General features: G+C 35.0%; 1 protein-coding gene across 2 annotated transcripts in view; it reads right to left on the bottom strand.

Moving 5' to 3' along the window:
- flt4 (fms related receptor tyrosine kinase 4) overlaps positions 1-15,090 on the bottom strand; it is a 98,546-nt gene that overhangs the window by 67,503 nt on the left and 15,953 nt on the right. For both annotated transcript variants that reach the window (XM_086085761.1, XM_086085762.1), the window contains 3 exons: positions 11,822-12,094; positions 9,973-10,026; positions 8,170-8,375 (listed from right to left, as the gene is read on the bottom strand). The gene's annotated coding sequence lies outside the window, so the exon portion shown is untranslated. The remainder of the gene's footprint in view (positions 1-8,169; positions 8,376-9,972; positions 10,027-11,821; positions 12,095-15,090) is intronic.

The raw sequence follows: 15,090 nt of genomic DNA, 5'->3' as shown, positions 1-15,090 counted from the left end.
ACTCGGAAGCAGGAAGTAATTCTAGTTATGGTATGACAAAAACATGCAACGGACAACAAGGGATACTTGACTCATTGTCATTGAGCCATTTTCAGCAGTCAAAAATTTATATTTTGTCCAGAATTAATTTGATAACTTCATTATTTTTCATACATTTTTCTACTTGCTGTCAACTGATGATGACATCACCTGTGCTAAGGAAATAGGTAACGACCAACCGTGTCTCACCTGTTTTCTGGGATTGGTCATTAGCTGTTTCCTCAGCACGGGTTATGTCATCTTCAGTTGATACCAAATAACAAATTTAGTTTTTAAGGGCTCCGGGTGGCGGAGTGGTACCGTCACTTGCCTACGCTGCAGTGGGCGTGGGTTCGCTTCCCTACCTGGGAGACCGTGTTTGTGTGAATGGGTGCAATTTTAGGTATTAATTGTTAATGAAAAATATTGAAGTTATCACATTAATTATAGACAAAATAATCTCTTCTTACTGCTAAAAATGGCTCAATGAGTCAAGTATCCCTTTAAATTCATTTTTAATTGGTTTCTCACAGGAATCACTATGACAACTGTGTGATTGGCATGCACATGGCCCAAAACAATTGGCTTTCTGACTGGACGTTAGCAAAAACAAAACAGGATGCCGGGATGGGACCTTTGTTAATGGTGGGACAAAACACTGTGGCTAGTGAAATCCGCCGGGACTTGTGACACAAGGCTCAAACTGCAACTGTGCAGTTTAAAGCGGACAGCTGTTCATCCTAGAGTACTAAATACTTTAAGTCACAGCGGTTTCGAACAGCAATCATGTATTTTGAAACAAATCTCGGAATTAATTGTCCAGGGTCTTTAAGAGATACAAATACAGTCACAACACAATCTAATGAGATCCAGCAGCAGAATTGTCCATCCAGCTTTGGCATTATTAACTCATTCATTGCCATTGACGGCTATAGACGTCAAAAAATCATTTGAACTATTTCTATTAGTTTCACATTTTTTTTCCACTTTTGTTAACAAGAGTATGAAAACCTAGAAAAAAAATATTGTAGATTTAGAACAGATATAAAGTTTGTGATTAATCGTGAGGTAACTTGTGAAGTCATGCGATTAATTATGATTAAAAAATGTAATCCCCTGACGCCCCTAATTTATAATAATGTTTTCTTTTCTTTTTTAAATAAAAAATAATAATTTAAATTTATATTTTTTTATTTTTAAAGAAAATATTATTTAAAAATTAGAGGCATCAAGCGTTTAAATTTTTTATCGTAATTAATCGCATGACTTCACTAGTTAACTCACGATTAATCACAAATGTTATATCTGTTCTAATACAACAACAACAAATTCTAGGTTTTCATACTCTTATTAACAAAAGTGGGAAAAAAAATTACAACTAATAGAAATAGTGCAAACGAATTTTTGACGTCTATAGCCGTCAATGGCAGTGAATGAGTTAATCAATGTCCCCCAGAACATCCTTTTACGAGCTGGCCCCAAACATCACATTGCCGGGCCTTGCATCATAATAATACGGGTAGCCTTTTAGGCAACGGATATTGTTGTGATTTCCCTCTGGATGAAGGGAAAGTTGAGTACCAGGCGACAGACAACTAGAGCGGTTGACATTTCGATGTGATACCCTGAGGCGTACTTTTGCGCTGACCGTTATGCATGACTGTTGGTTCTACTACCGTGCCATTTATCCAGGACTGCAATGGCGGCTTTCTTACCCTTAAAGATCTACCCTGAAATAAGAAGAAAAAAAATGAAGCTAAGGGCATTCTTAGCTATATTAAGCTAAATATTACATTGAGGGACGCCCAAAAATGTCGGAGGTTCGATTTTTCAGGCAAGAGGTTGGACTCAAAAGCCAAAGGGCATTCTCTGCAAAGGTTTCTCTCTTGTTTGTGATGTGGAGTTTTTGCACTGTAAAAAAAAGTGAGGAGAATAAAATGCTATAATAATCGTATTGAATAAAGGTTAGAAATAACATGTGGGAATGCTTCAGCATTCTCTCAATAAAATAAAAAATAACTACAAAGCAAGCACATTTCGACAAAGCGCACTTAACTTGGATTTTCCATGTTCAAAAGTGGGAAGAAGTCACACTTTTCCATGTTTACTTAGTTTGCATTTCTATTCTTCATCCATGGTAAAAATAAATAAAATAAAGTAAAACTCCTATTTTTCTGACTAATTGTTTTGAGGAGCTTTGTTTTTTGAGTATTTTAATTGAACATGTTTTTCAGATTTTTTTTTTCTGTTTTACTGAATGTTTTTTTTCTGTCAAAAATGATTCAGAAAAACAGGCTGAAAAAATTATTCAGAAAAACAAGAGGAAAAGTTACTCAGAAAAAGAGGGATTTAGAAAAACAGGTAAAAAAGGGGGGAAATTATTTTATTTTTATTATTTTATTATATTATTTATTATTTTATATGCAATAAGATGGTCATGTTTACTTACTGGCTCTCAATAAAGGAATGAATGTATATTGTGGTTTGTTCTCTAATCTTTGAGGGGAAAACCCCTTTAAAAAAAATATTCAGAAAAACAGAAAAAAAATATTTAGCAAAACAGGAAAATAATTATTTTATAAAACTACTCAGAAAAAAAAATTACTCAGAAAAAAAAATTACTCAGAAAAACCGGGGGAGGAAATATTCAGAAAAACAGAAAAATAATATTTTAAAAAACAGAAAAATTATTATTTTATAAAACAGGGGGAAATTACTCAGAAAAACAGGGGAAAAAATATTCAGAAAAACAGAAAAAAAAACATTTAGAAAATCAGGAAAATTATTATTTTATAAAACATGAGGAAATTACTCATAAAAAAAAACGGGGGGGGGAGGATATTCAGAAAAACTGAAAAAAATTATTTAGAAAAACAGGAAAATAATTATTTTATAAAACAGGGTAAAATTACTCCAAAAAACAGGAGGGAAAATATTCAGAAAAACACGAAAATATTTACTAAAAAAAACTGGGAAAAAAATATTCAATAAAACAGAAAAAAATACTCCAAAAAACAAAGCTCCTCCAAAAAAATGTGTCACAAAAACAGGACTTTTTTTTCAAATGAATGCAATACACTTCCGTACTTTACTTACTTTGTGTCATTTTCTATCGCGCTTATCCTCATTTACGCTCACAGAGCTGCAGCCTTCCAGCAGAATTGTTGCTTAGAGACCATTTACACCCTAGCCTGGTCGAGTCCATCGCGTCCGCGTATGAATAATTAATTGCCTCACTACATAAGTCCATATGACCCGCTAGTAATCTGCACAAACCACCGCATCGGTAATAAAAGATCACCCCGGTGGTGTAGGTCAACTTCTCAGAGTCAGTCAGCGACATCCTGCCAAGCCATCCCCACTGTCATTCTGTTTGTGTGACCTTTGACACGGCGGGAGGAAACAGGACGCGAGTGCCCCGGCGTGTTTGTGCAGATAACCACGAGGAGCGCACTTCGTCTCGTAGTTTGAGTGTCAAGAGATGAGCCCGTGTATCCTATCCAGGTGCCCGGCGGCCCTTACGACTGCCTTCGCTGCCCGTTCATGGGTTTGAGCTTTGATGGTGTTTCATTGATTAGTTCCAGCTAAATCACCACTACAGGGGTTTATTCTTTAACAGGACACAGGCAAGAAAAAAAAGACATATCAGTATTTTATTGATACAGTACATAATTATTGGACAGGGGTCGGCAACCTTTCCTGTTAAAAAATCCATTTTAGGCCAAATAAACAACTGTGTGGAGCCGCAAAACCTTTGAACATTATGAGGAAGGAAACAGTGTGTTAGTGTTAGTCGACTGTACTGAAAGCCCAAGAGCTAATTAGAGCTGCGCCATAACAAAAAATATGCAGCATCCAATACTTTGAGATTCATTTTCTTTTACCTTTCATCTCACGTTTTTGGATTTGTGTGATTTTTCAGATTTAGTTTTTCGTACATCTTTAGACTTTTCTGTCAATTCAGTCATTTTTGGCATGAACATATTATGTAGCGATTTTCTGCCTGTCCTTTTTTAGACATTTTTGGCATTTGTTTCTGCCCTTTTGCTGTCAATTTTCTGATATTTTTGCTATTTTGACATTTTACGGTAATTTGGGGGATTTCTTGTTTGTTTGTTTTTTTACATTTTATAGTTACTTTTTAAAGTTTTTGTTTCTGCCTTTTTAACTCATTCACTGCCATTGACGGCTATAGACGTCAAAAGTGTATTTTAACTATTTTTATTAGTTAAAAAAAAATCCACCTTTGTTAAGAATATGAAAACCTAGAATTTTTTTAATTGTACATTTAGAACAGATATAAAATTTGCGATTAATCGTGAGTTAACTAGTGAAGTAATGTGATTAATTACAATGAAAAATTTCAATCCCATGACGCCCCTAATTTTTAATCATCTTTTTTTTTTTTATTGCGTCAGGCAATTAACATATTTAATTGTAATTAATCGCATGACTTCAATAGTAAAAACATGTTAAATTAATATAAATAGTTCAAATGAATTTTTGTTGTCTATAGTCGTCAATGGCAGTGAATGGCAGTGAATGAGTTAACAATCAATTTTCAGACTTATTTGGCTATTTTGTGTACATAATATGGTATTTTTTTTAGGGGTGTGCCAAAAAATTGTTGCTTCTCATAAGAATCGCGATTGTCATTTAGTACGATTCAGAATCGATTTTAAATGTCCCAAAATCGATTTTATGTAAATTATTTTATACTGCCTTGCCTTTGTCTGTGTGTTCCTTTATTTGGAGCGCTGTTTATGTTGTACCCGGTTTGGCCACTGAGGGGCAGTGTGGTTCCATGTGGTCTGATACAAAAATCGCTCTGAATCGAAAATCGATTCTGAATCGAATCGCAGATCCAAAAACCGGAATCGGGATTGAATCGAATCGTGAGACATTCAAAGATTCCCACCCCTAGTAATTTTTGTGACTTTTGTTTTTGGACATTTGATAGTTTATACTTTTTTAATGTTTTTTTCTGCTTAAAAAAGAAGAAGAATTTTCTTACTTCTTTTTGCAATTCCAAAGACATTTTATGGTATTTTTCTGCCTTTCTTCTTTTGATTTGTACATTCTATGGTTACTATTTGAACATTTTCGTTTCTTTTTTTAAATACAAACTCAAAGAACCACAATAAAGAAGGGAATGAGCATTGGAGCTTAATACGCAGGGCTCATTATTGTGCATAAAAACTGGCGTATCCTGATGTTCATGCTTTGATGCATTTGTTTGGGAATTTGATTTACCTCTCTGCGCCATGGGCGTTCCAAAGTGTGCGGGTTCGACAACTCGTTTTAATCAGTCGGCCGATGGTTTTGCCGCGTTGCTATCCTCAGTCTCTTCTCAAATAGATTATCTTCTTATCCATAAACCTTAGAAGTGATAACAGCCTTTGATTAATAAAAGAAGGAGTAGCTTTATATTGATTGCAACTTCATTATTAAGGTAAGGCAACAGGTGAGTAGTGGAGGTGATCGATGGGCCAAGGCCTCTGGCCGCTGCCATTGATCTCGGGACTGAAGAAAGGGAATGATTTGCCACCTGGCCCTTTGGTGGAAAAAAAATGTGAGCAGGTCATCGGCATACCTTCCTCCTCAACACCTACTAACTGAACCTTTCAACAAGGGCTCTCTTCATTTTCTTAGCCCCTCCCCCTGGGCATCACATGGTACCATTTTATATATATTTAAATAATATTTCGTTCAGAAGGCATTTTAGTTAGTAGCTTTTCATATAATATAGTCCCACATTGTCCACTAATAAATGATGACAAAAGCCATGTTATTTAATCAAATAAAAACGTTCAAACTTTTTTTTGCGATTAATCGTAAGTTAACTATAGAAATCATGTGATTAATTACGATTTTAAAAAATTATCGCCTGACACCCCTAATTTATATACTATATACATTTACTTTATATGTTAAACATATAATGTCGTTTGTTCTTCAAAGCATTCACATTTGTATTACTTTATTTTGTTCTAGCACACTGGGTGACGGGTGAGGCCGTTTCCCATGACACCGGAAACATGTTTGACGACACCATCACATTCCGCTGCCAGCGTTTTGTCTTAGAAGCCGACAATACTTGGTTGCTCTGTCTCCACGTTGAAAGTTAATGGCGGAAGACCTTTCAGGTGAAAGAATCCATTAACTTGCTGCACTGATAATATTTTATGTAATGGCTTTCTAAATTGAAAACATCGCCAGCCAGTGGAACAATAAATTCATTAGTGTCGTCCATCTACCCCTTTAGGTTTGACACCATAGCAATTTTCTTTGCGGCAATTAACTCCCTTTATGGAAGCTGAGATAGTTTTCAGTCCAGATCTAATTCGGGTCTAATGAAGCCCACAAACAAATGATCACCTGATTTCTGTGACTGGAACGTCTTTCTCCATGTGATGTCTCGTAACAGAGTCACATATTTATTTGAATTAAATAAAAAATTAATAAATGATAATAATAAGTAAATAATAATAGTAAATAATAGGGGTGGTATTCTTTGAATGGCTCACCATTTGATTAAATTCCGATTTTTGGGCCTGCGATTCGATTCAGAATCAATTTTCGACTCTCTAATGCTAATTAGCGCGCTTTTATCACTCAAAAGCACGGCTCCACGCTGCAAAAAAAACTACTTTTATCAACATAACTTGATCGTGACTTTTTTCCTTCTACTCTCTAATGCGGCTACAACTTAACAGTGTATTAGACCGCGTGGAACCACACTGCCCCCAAGTGGCCAAATCGGGTACTAAATGAGAATTGCGATTCTTATGGGAATCGATTTTTGAGCACACCCCTAGTAAATAATTATCTTAATTCAAATCAAAAAAAAATTAAATTACAAATTAAAAAAATAATTATTTTTAATTAAATTACATTTAATTTAATTTAATTAAAGCAACCCATTAGTCATCACAACAAAAAGAAAACATACGTAGTTGTGGGAGCTACAGAAAATAATTTTTATTTATGTATTTATGTATTTATTTATTTATTTTTGTTGTTGTTTTTTTAAACTTATTTTTATTTTATTTATTTATTTATTTTAAACAGGAGGGAAAAATGTCCATTAATGACTGACAACTCAAATACACTTATTATCATTAATGTGAGGTGACAAAGATGACTCTGATGTTTTTTTTCAACATTCTGCATTATACAAAGAGCACAAGTTTCACTGACACGTCAAAACTAAAATAAAAATTCAAATATTCACGTCCCGTCTGCTCGTTTATTGTCCTGACAAGGATTTATTTCACAAAACACTCCGCTGCCCGCGAGGAAGGAAGGCACATATTTCTTTTCTAACCTTCTTCCAGGCAGCAGCATTCAGCGTTTCTGCTACTCCAGCAGTTTCAGAGCAGCGGGAGGTCGCACTTCAATTGTCAAATCCTGCTAATTGTGCTATTGATTTGGAAAGCTAACATCTTCTCTCCCACAGAATTTCTACCAGCATTTTGAAATGTGCTTTAGCCACACCATTATTATACGGGAGTATTCACGGAACAGAAATAGGATGGATGGATGGAATATTTTCAAAACCTGAAAGGACATGCGACGGTGATTTGTTTGATTCGCTTGCTTGCAGGGAGGAACGTTACCTCTGGGAAAGCACTAGTTGGAAAAATTGGAATAGTGCAGAATATTTCAGTTATTTTCCACCAGTATTTTGTAAATAGTTTGACAAATAACACACTGACAATAAAGTGATTTTTTTAACGAATGTAAATGTTGAAAAATGAGATGCAACTAAGATGTCATGACAATAATATGTTATATGTGACCTCACTAGTCTAAACATGACATTCTGATTAATATGAAATTTTTGGAATATGAGTTTTGAAGCAACATTGGTTGGTTCCATCAAGGTAGAGTCAGTTTCCAGAATAATGGTAACCTTACATATCATGTTTTTCTTTCGCATCTTGGATTGAGCCTCACTCAAAATCTTTTGACAGATCCTTTGACAGATAGCTTTGATTGAGTCAGATGATCTCCTATTTGAAATCAATAAAGCGCTTGCATGGCCAGGAAAACAAAATGGAGGTCTTACTACAAGTAATCGTGAGGAATATTGTCACCGAGGGATACACTTGACTTATTTCACGCACCATTTTGCCATTAACGTCTCACCTCAACCATGGCTGAAACCTCCACGGCGGCTCAGCGCCGACCCGTCATATTTTCCTCCATCATTTCGATGCGCTCCACATGACGCCGGACTTTCTCCATCTTCGCCTTTAAGTGCTCCAGCAGAGAAGCCTCCTCATCACGCAGGATCTGATGGAGAGTTGGTAATTCCCCACTGATGGGGGGGGCTGCTGATCCTCTCCGACCGGCTGGAGTAAAGGCAGACCGCTGGGATCACGAAGCAGCTTTGGATGCATTTTTTATTACGAGCGGGAATTTACAAAGACTATGAATACTATGATGTTATTCTGAGAGCGCTTATAACACTTCTGCAAAAGTACACATGTGAAGAAGGTGTCATGAATTCATTCTTAGACTCGAAGGTCTGCTTGTCAAACAACTAGAGAATGTTTACAAAGGGTCGGGCACTTATCGTCCATCTGTAACGCACTTAATGTGTTTTCATTGGCATACACCTTTTCTGCGTCTAAATGCACTTTTGTCATTTAACTAAACTCACCTCTTTTTTTTTTGCATTTGACGCGGCTGTAATTTTTTTTACATGACAAATTCCTATTTACTTTTTGTATTTTATTTTTTTTATCTTAACCTACCAAATAACCTAATATGATAAATATTCATTAGTCTAATAAAGCGTATTTATTAGAAAATGCATAATCCTCAGGTTTATGTATTTTGTATTTATTTAAAATACATAAAGTTTATTGTTTGAATTGCATAATAATCAGTTTAACTAAACTTGATAAATAGCATATCTTCGCTGCAATGTGAAAAACACTGATGTCCATTGTTTTTTTTGTTTTTTTACATTTTTATGTTTTGGGGATGAAACTGAATGCAGGCGTCCCAAAAATAAAAAATAAAACAGAAAAAGTAATTATACTTTATTAATACTAAATACATAAACCTGAGGATTATGTATTGCATATGAATAGGCTTTATTAGACTAATGAATATAATTCATATAAGGTTTATTTGGCAGGTTTGTGTTAAAATGATCCACCCCAAAAAAAAAATAAGTAATTGGGAATTTGTCATGTAAAAAAAATTACATACATTTTAAGTTAGACTTGAAATATTTCTGTGAGCGCAGGCATCCGAAAAACTTAAAAATAAAAAAGTAATTATACTTTATTAATACGAAATGCAGAAACCTGAGGATTATGCATTTCAAATAAATAGGCTTTATTAGACTAATCAATATGTATCATATATGTTTTATTGGGTAGGTCTGTGTTAAAAATATCAACATTTAAAAAAAGTAAAAGGGAATTTGTCATGTAAAAAAAACATATAAATCTTAAGTTAGGTTTGAAACATTTCTGAGTGCAGACATCTAAAAAACGTAAAAACAAAAAAGTAATTATACTTTATTAATACTAAATACATAAACCCGAGGATTATGCATTTAAAATAAATAGACTTCATTAGACTAATCAATATGTATCATATTGTCACCCTTTTAAAATAATTGCCTAAGTCATTTTTTTTGCTTTGTTTTGTTTTGCCTAAATCGTTTCTTCATGATGCAAATGGTTAAAGGAATTTGTTATGTAAAAAAAATTATATATATATTTTAAAGTTAGGCTTGACTATTTCTGTGAGTGTATTAGGCAAGCAAGCTGTAAAACAGTCATCGCACACACCAAAGCACGCGTCACTTACTGCATTTGCAAATATCATTACATATATGCAATGGCATACTGTACACAGCCATTATGGAGGGACGCTTGCATCCTTATCTGCTAAGTGCTCTGCAGGAGTGCACCTTTATGTGGTACCTACCATGAAGCCGTCTTTCCTCAGGCGATGGCCCCGCACTGCCTCTTTCAGCTGTTTCTGCGCAACAAAAGATATAGAGATCAGTGCTACAACAAAGACATAATAAGTGTGCCTCATTCAGTCTTGTCAAGTGAAAACGCAAAATCGATGTGACCAAATTGGAAAGGTTATCGCTTTCATTTCTGGCAAAGTTTGGATTAGAAATGCAAAAAGTTTCTTCATTTTCATTTCTTTCTTTTGGGGTGCATTATTCCTTTTTGCTGGAGTGGAAAACTTTCCTACTACTCTGTCAGGATGAAACTACATGCAAAACACCTACTAGATTTTAACATCTATTCAATTTTAAAGATTCATTTAGCTAACATGGACATTTTTGGGAAGATAGGAAGCAAAATCTCACAAAAACACAGGGAGAATTTTGTCAGAATACGAACTGAAACGAGACAATGGCAAAAATAAAATAAATAAATAAATTATATGTATGTGTATATATATATATATATATATATATATATGTAGTGTTTAAAAAGTAACTATAATATGTCCAAAAATAAAAACAAAAACGAAAGAAAAGCATAAAATTACCACAAAATGTACACAAAATTGGCAAAAAAGCCTGAAAAATGTAAATAAATAAATAAATAAATGAAAATGTCCATAAAATGTCGCAAAAAAGGGAGAATTTGTCCATAAAATTGCCAAAAATGTCAGAAACTTGACAGAAAGCTGGAAAAGTCTAAAATGTATTTAAAAAACTAAGTCTGAAAAATTACACTCACGCACAAAAAATATTAAAATATTAAAATATTAAAATATTAAAATATTAAAATATTAAAATATTAAAATATTAAAATATTAAAATATTAAAATATTAAAATATTAAAATATTAAAACAAAAAATAAAATAAAAACACCAGATGAATTAGTTGATGACAAAACATGGAATTTCATATTGTTCTGTGTTTTGTTTTTGTTTTTTTCCCCCGTGAATTTTCTGAACTCGATCTGAAGCACACCTTGAGGCTGAAATGCACAAAATACGCAAGGGCTAGACTGAGGCTTTGTCCACCAGGTGAGAGGGTCATTAGAGGCACTTATCGCTTTTTGTTTGTTTGTACAAGAACTGACTGCCCCCCCCCCCCTCACACACACTTCCCCAACCCCACTTACTTTCTCGTGCTTTATGGTGGACAGCAGGCTTTTTTAAATTTTGTTTTGTTAACTTGTCCCAGGAATGTTATCCAAATGATGCACAAGATTCTTTAATCCACTTTTTTCAACATTATACATTGGCACCTGATCAAGGCATGAACTCTCTTCATTTATTTATTTATTTTTTGCATCGTCAGAAAGATAGTTTCTGACAGGAAGGGTGCTTAGATAGATAAAATATGTTTTAATATCTTTAATATTTACCATCATATCTAAATGTAAATTTATTATTTTTTGCATCCTTAGAAACGTAGAAAATATGCTTGGTCAAATATGTGCTCCCTCCTTTTGCCTGAGGCGCTTAATAATAAGCTTCGCAGACGGGCTTTGTCACGTCTGTCGGCTTGCCCTGGCTGTTGACAAGGTACCCAAAACGTTTCCAGATTTCACTGCATGCTTCTTGTTTCTCTGGGAGCAGCACGCTTTGGGAGTGAAAAAGACGCAACCTACTGTAGCCGCGGAGAAAATGGAGAGCTACCGTGGTCTCATTTTATTTTTGACAGAAGCGTATCGCAATACTATTTAATTCACATTTGTGACTAAATTGAGATTTATAACTATTTCAGTATTCCAAATTTTTCCTGACATTTTAGTTTTCTTGTGTAAAAAAAACTAGCGAAATGATCCCTCGTGGCCTCACCTCAACATGATTAATCTAAGTGCCCTCGCTCATGGCCCTGACTTCTCCCACCATGGTAGCTGCGTCGTAGTACTGGCACATGAACTCCTGAAGGCACTGTGGCCAGGTCACGGGCCTTTGTGTTACCCCTCAAGTTTCTGGAGATGCATGCAAGCTCCTGGAAAAGGTCGCAGCAAATGGCACATGTCAGCTGCTCCCGAATGTTGCCTTTGGTGGGTTGTGGAATTGATGGTGTTGCAGGAACAGCCATGATGAAGTGACACTTTCTCCAGGCTGGAGGGACAGAGAGAGAGAGAGAGAGAGAGAGAGAGAGAGAGAGAGAGAGAGAGAGAGAGAATGATTTTCAGACACACATCTTGTTTATTTGGACTTGATTTGTTACAAGAAATAAAAGGACAAACCAGAATAACACGAGTAGGCGCATAAATGATCTCAGACAAATCTGACGATAACACAACAAAGAATGCACCTATACAAAATAAATGTTCGGCTTCAAATACAGGCAACAACTATCTGAAATGGAATCGGATGATCTCAAATTATTCGTTTAGCTTTTGGCCCACTAGAAACTAATAAAAAGACTACAAAATATATCAATTCTGGGCAAATAAAATGATGTTTAAAGCAAAACATTTTCAAGTTCTTCACTTTGTTTTGCCACAGCATGAAAAGTGTAGGTGGAACTGAAAGTACACTCCTGTGATAGGCCCATTCGGGTGGCAATTAAGTATCGGCAGTCATATAGGTATGTGTTTATTAGGGAGGCTGCACAAAAGCCTTCTGTATGCTCTAGCATAAAAAAACAAAAAAACATATGTTTTGGGGAACACGTCGGGTAATTATCATTTAACTGTTTTGTTATAGTGCACAAATAATGTAATTAATTCAATTTTAATAAACTGCAAACAAAGGTTTTAATTCAAGTATTTACCTGACCAATTTATGTTGCACACATCACCACATCACACACATGAAAGGTGGCATGTCAACAATCTCTTCTCGCTCAATTTTACTGAAAGGACCTGGAAGGGGCTACAATTTTTTTTTTGTCAGCGAATACATTCAATATGCTTCCAGCTAACATAAGATAATATCACCACAACACAAAACCAAGCATACCTGCAACTGTAGCGTATTTTAGTCAATGTTATATATAGTCTGGCTTACTGAAATGTTTGTCCACGTTAGGCATTTCGCTCAAACAGTATACACATTTAAGAGGCTTAAGACTATATTGGTCAGAGCAATAGTCAAGTCACAACTTGTGTTTTATTGTCATTGTGTTTTTCATCAGTTTGACAGTTTGGTTATTTAGGTATTTGACCACTATAGGAGGCGCAATTGAATATGAGAGAATGATCTTTTGCTCATAAAAGTTGACATATTCCAGGACAAATGTCCCCCCCCGCCCCACACTTTTAAAATGATGGCTATGCCCCTGCATGTGTTGTAAAGATATTGACCCTATTTCTTCAACAGTTTGAAAGCAGTTGTATTTTGCCACTGCGCAAACATAGAAGTCATTAGAAAAGTCAATGTGATTCATTGTCGGATCGGCACCTCTCACGACAGCCTGGAGACTTTATTGACTCTAATTTGTGTAATTTACCCTTGCAAATTATTAAAGCTAAAAACAATAAAAACAATAATGATGGTTTGGAAGATTTTTTTAGGCAATACATTTCATAATAATGAAAATTTTGCAGCTTTTAAAAAAAACGGACTTTTAATCATACATTGCTCAAATAAATAAAGGAAGCACATCATTACCACACTCTAAAAACAGTTGTGTTATGTTCAGGTGTTGGATCCCAAAAACGCAGACACTAATAATAGTTTTCACATTTATTTGTAAAAACAAAAACAAATTTTGGGGTTGTTTTGTTTTGTTTTTTCATTTGACCTAACTTTTTGGGTCCATTGAATAACCCAATTGAATTGGCCCAAAAATGAACCAACCCAACTTTTTGAGATATTTATCCCAAAAAGTTGGGCCAAATTAAATAAATAACCCACAAACCACAGACCAATTTATGTTGTATTGTAAGTTATTAATTTGACCCAACTTTTTGGGTTCATTGACTAACCCATTTGAATTGCGTAAAAAATTAATCAACCGAACTTGTTGAGGTATTTAGCCCAAAAGCTTGGGTCAAATGAAATGAATAACCTACAAATCAACCCAATTTGGGTGTTATTTTGTGGGTTAACGTTTTGGTTTATTCAATTAACCCAAACTTTTTGGGTCCATTGAATAACCCAATTGAATTGACCTAAAAATGAACCAACCCAACTTTTTGAGGTATTTAGCCCAAAAAAGTTAGGACTAATTAAATAAATAACTCACAAAGCAACCCAACATTGGGGTTGTATTGTAGGTTATTCCTTTGACCCAACTTTTTGGGTTAATTGACGAATCCAATTTAATTGAAAAAAATAACCAACCCAACTTGTTGAGGTATTTAGCCCAAAGAGTTGAATCAAATGTAATTGATAATCAACAAATCAACCCAATTTGGGGGTTGTTTTGTGGGTTAACTTTTTGGTTTATTCAATTAACTCCAAAAATTTAGTTTGGTCCCTTTTTGACCCCACTTGGGTAAATTTTGACCCAACTGTTATGGAGAAAGGAGAAACAGGAGGAGAGCCTCTGTTAAGGCAATTCCAGTCAACACCTGAGTTGTCAGACACATCATTGACACCCTGGTCTCTTTCCAGATGAGATCACCTTCACTCTGAGCGAGAGATGAGAGAGATGCTTTGGAGAACATTCTGCTGGTGGCGACATCTGAGCTGACTGATGATCTGAATCCTCAAGGTTCAGATGAAGAGCCCCCACGAGATCATTTTTTAATCTCATTTTAATATTCAGATACATATATAAATCACATAGTGTACACAACATTATTAGTTATCTTGATTTGATTTTGAGTATATGATTCGGAATCCAGTCTAGCTTTTTCATTGATCGTTTATTCTCGACTAATTACTGACGATCTGGCCAGATGTGTTGAGAAAACAAATGACGAAAAAAAAGATATTATTGATAAAGTCCTTCATGAAAGATATCTACTCACTCCTCATCAGCCCAGACTCAAATCAAAAGAAAACAGTGGGGGATGCAATCAAAGCATCCCACGCAATTGTTTACCCGGCATCCAATTAGAAAACTTCACACACAGTCAGTCCCTTTAATCAATTCTTAGTAATGAGTGAAGAAGAACGAAAGGCCATCTGTCTTGGAAGTCGAGGCTGCAACAAGGTCATGT

The sequence above is a fragment of the Leptonotus elevatus genome, chromosome 9, assembly GCF_054856555.1.
Source record: "Leptonotus elevatus isolate MCC_2025b chromosome 9, RoL_Lele_1.0, whole genome shotgun sequence".
Classification (NCBI taxonomy): Eukaryota; Metazoa; Chordata; class Actinopteri; order Syngnathiformes; family Syngnathidae; genus Leptonotus; species Leptonotus elevatus.
This window is presented reverse-complemented; position numbering and strand designations above follow the sequence as displayed.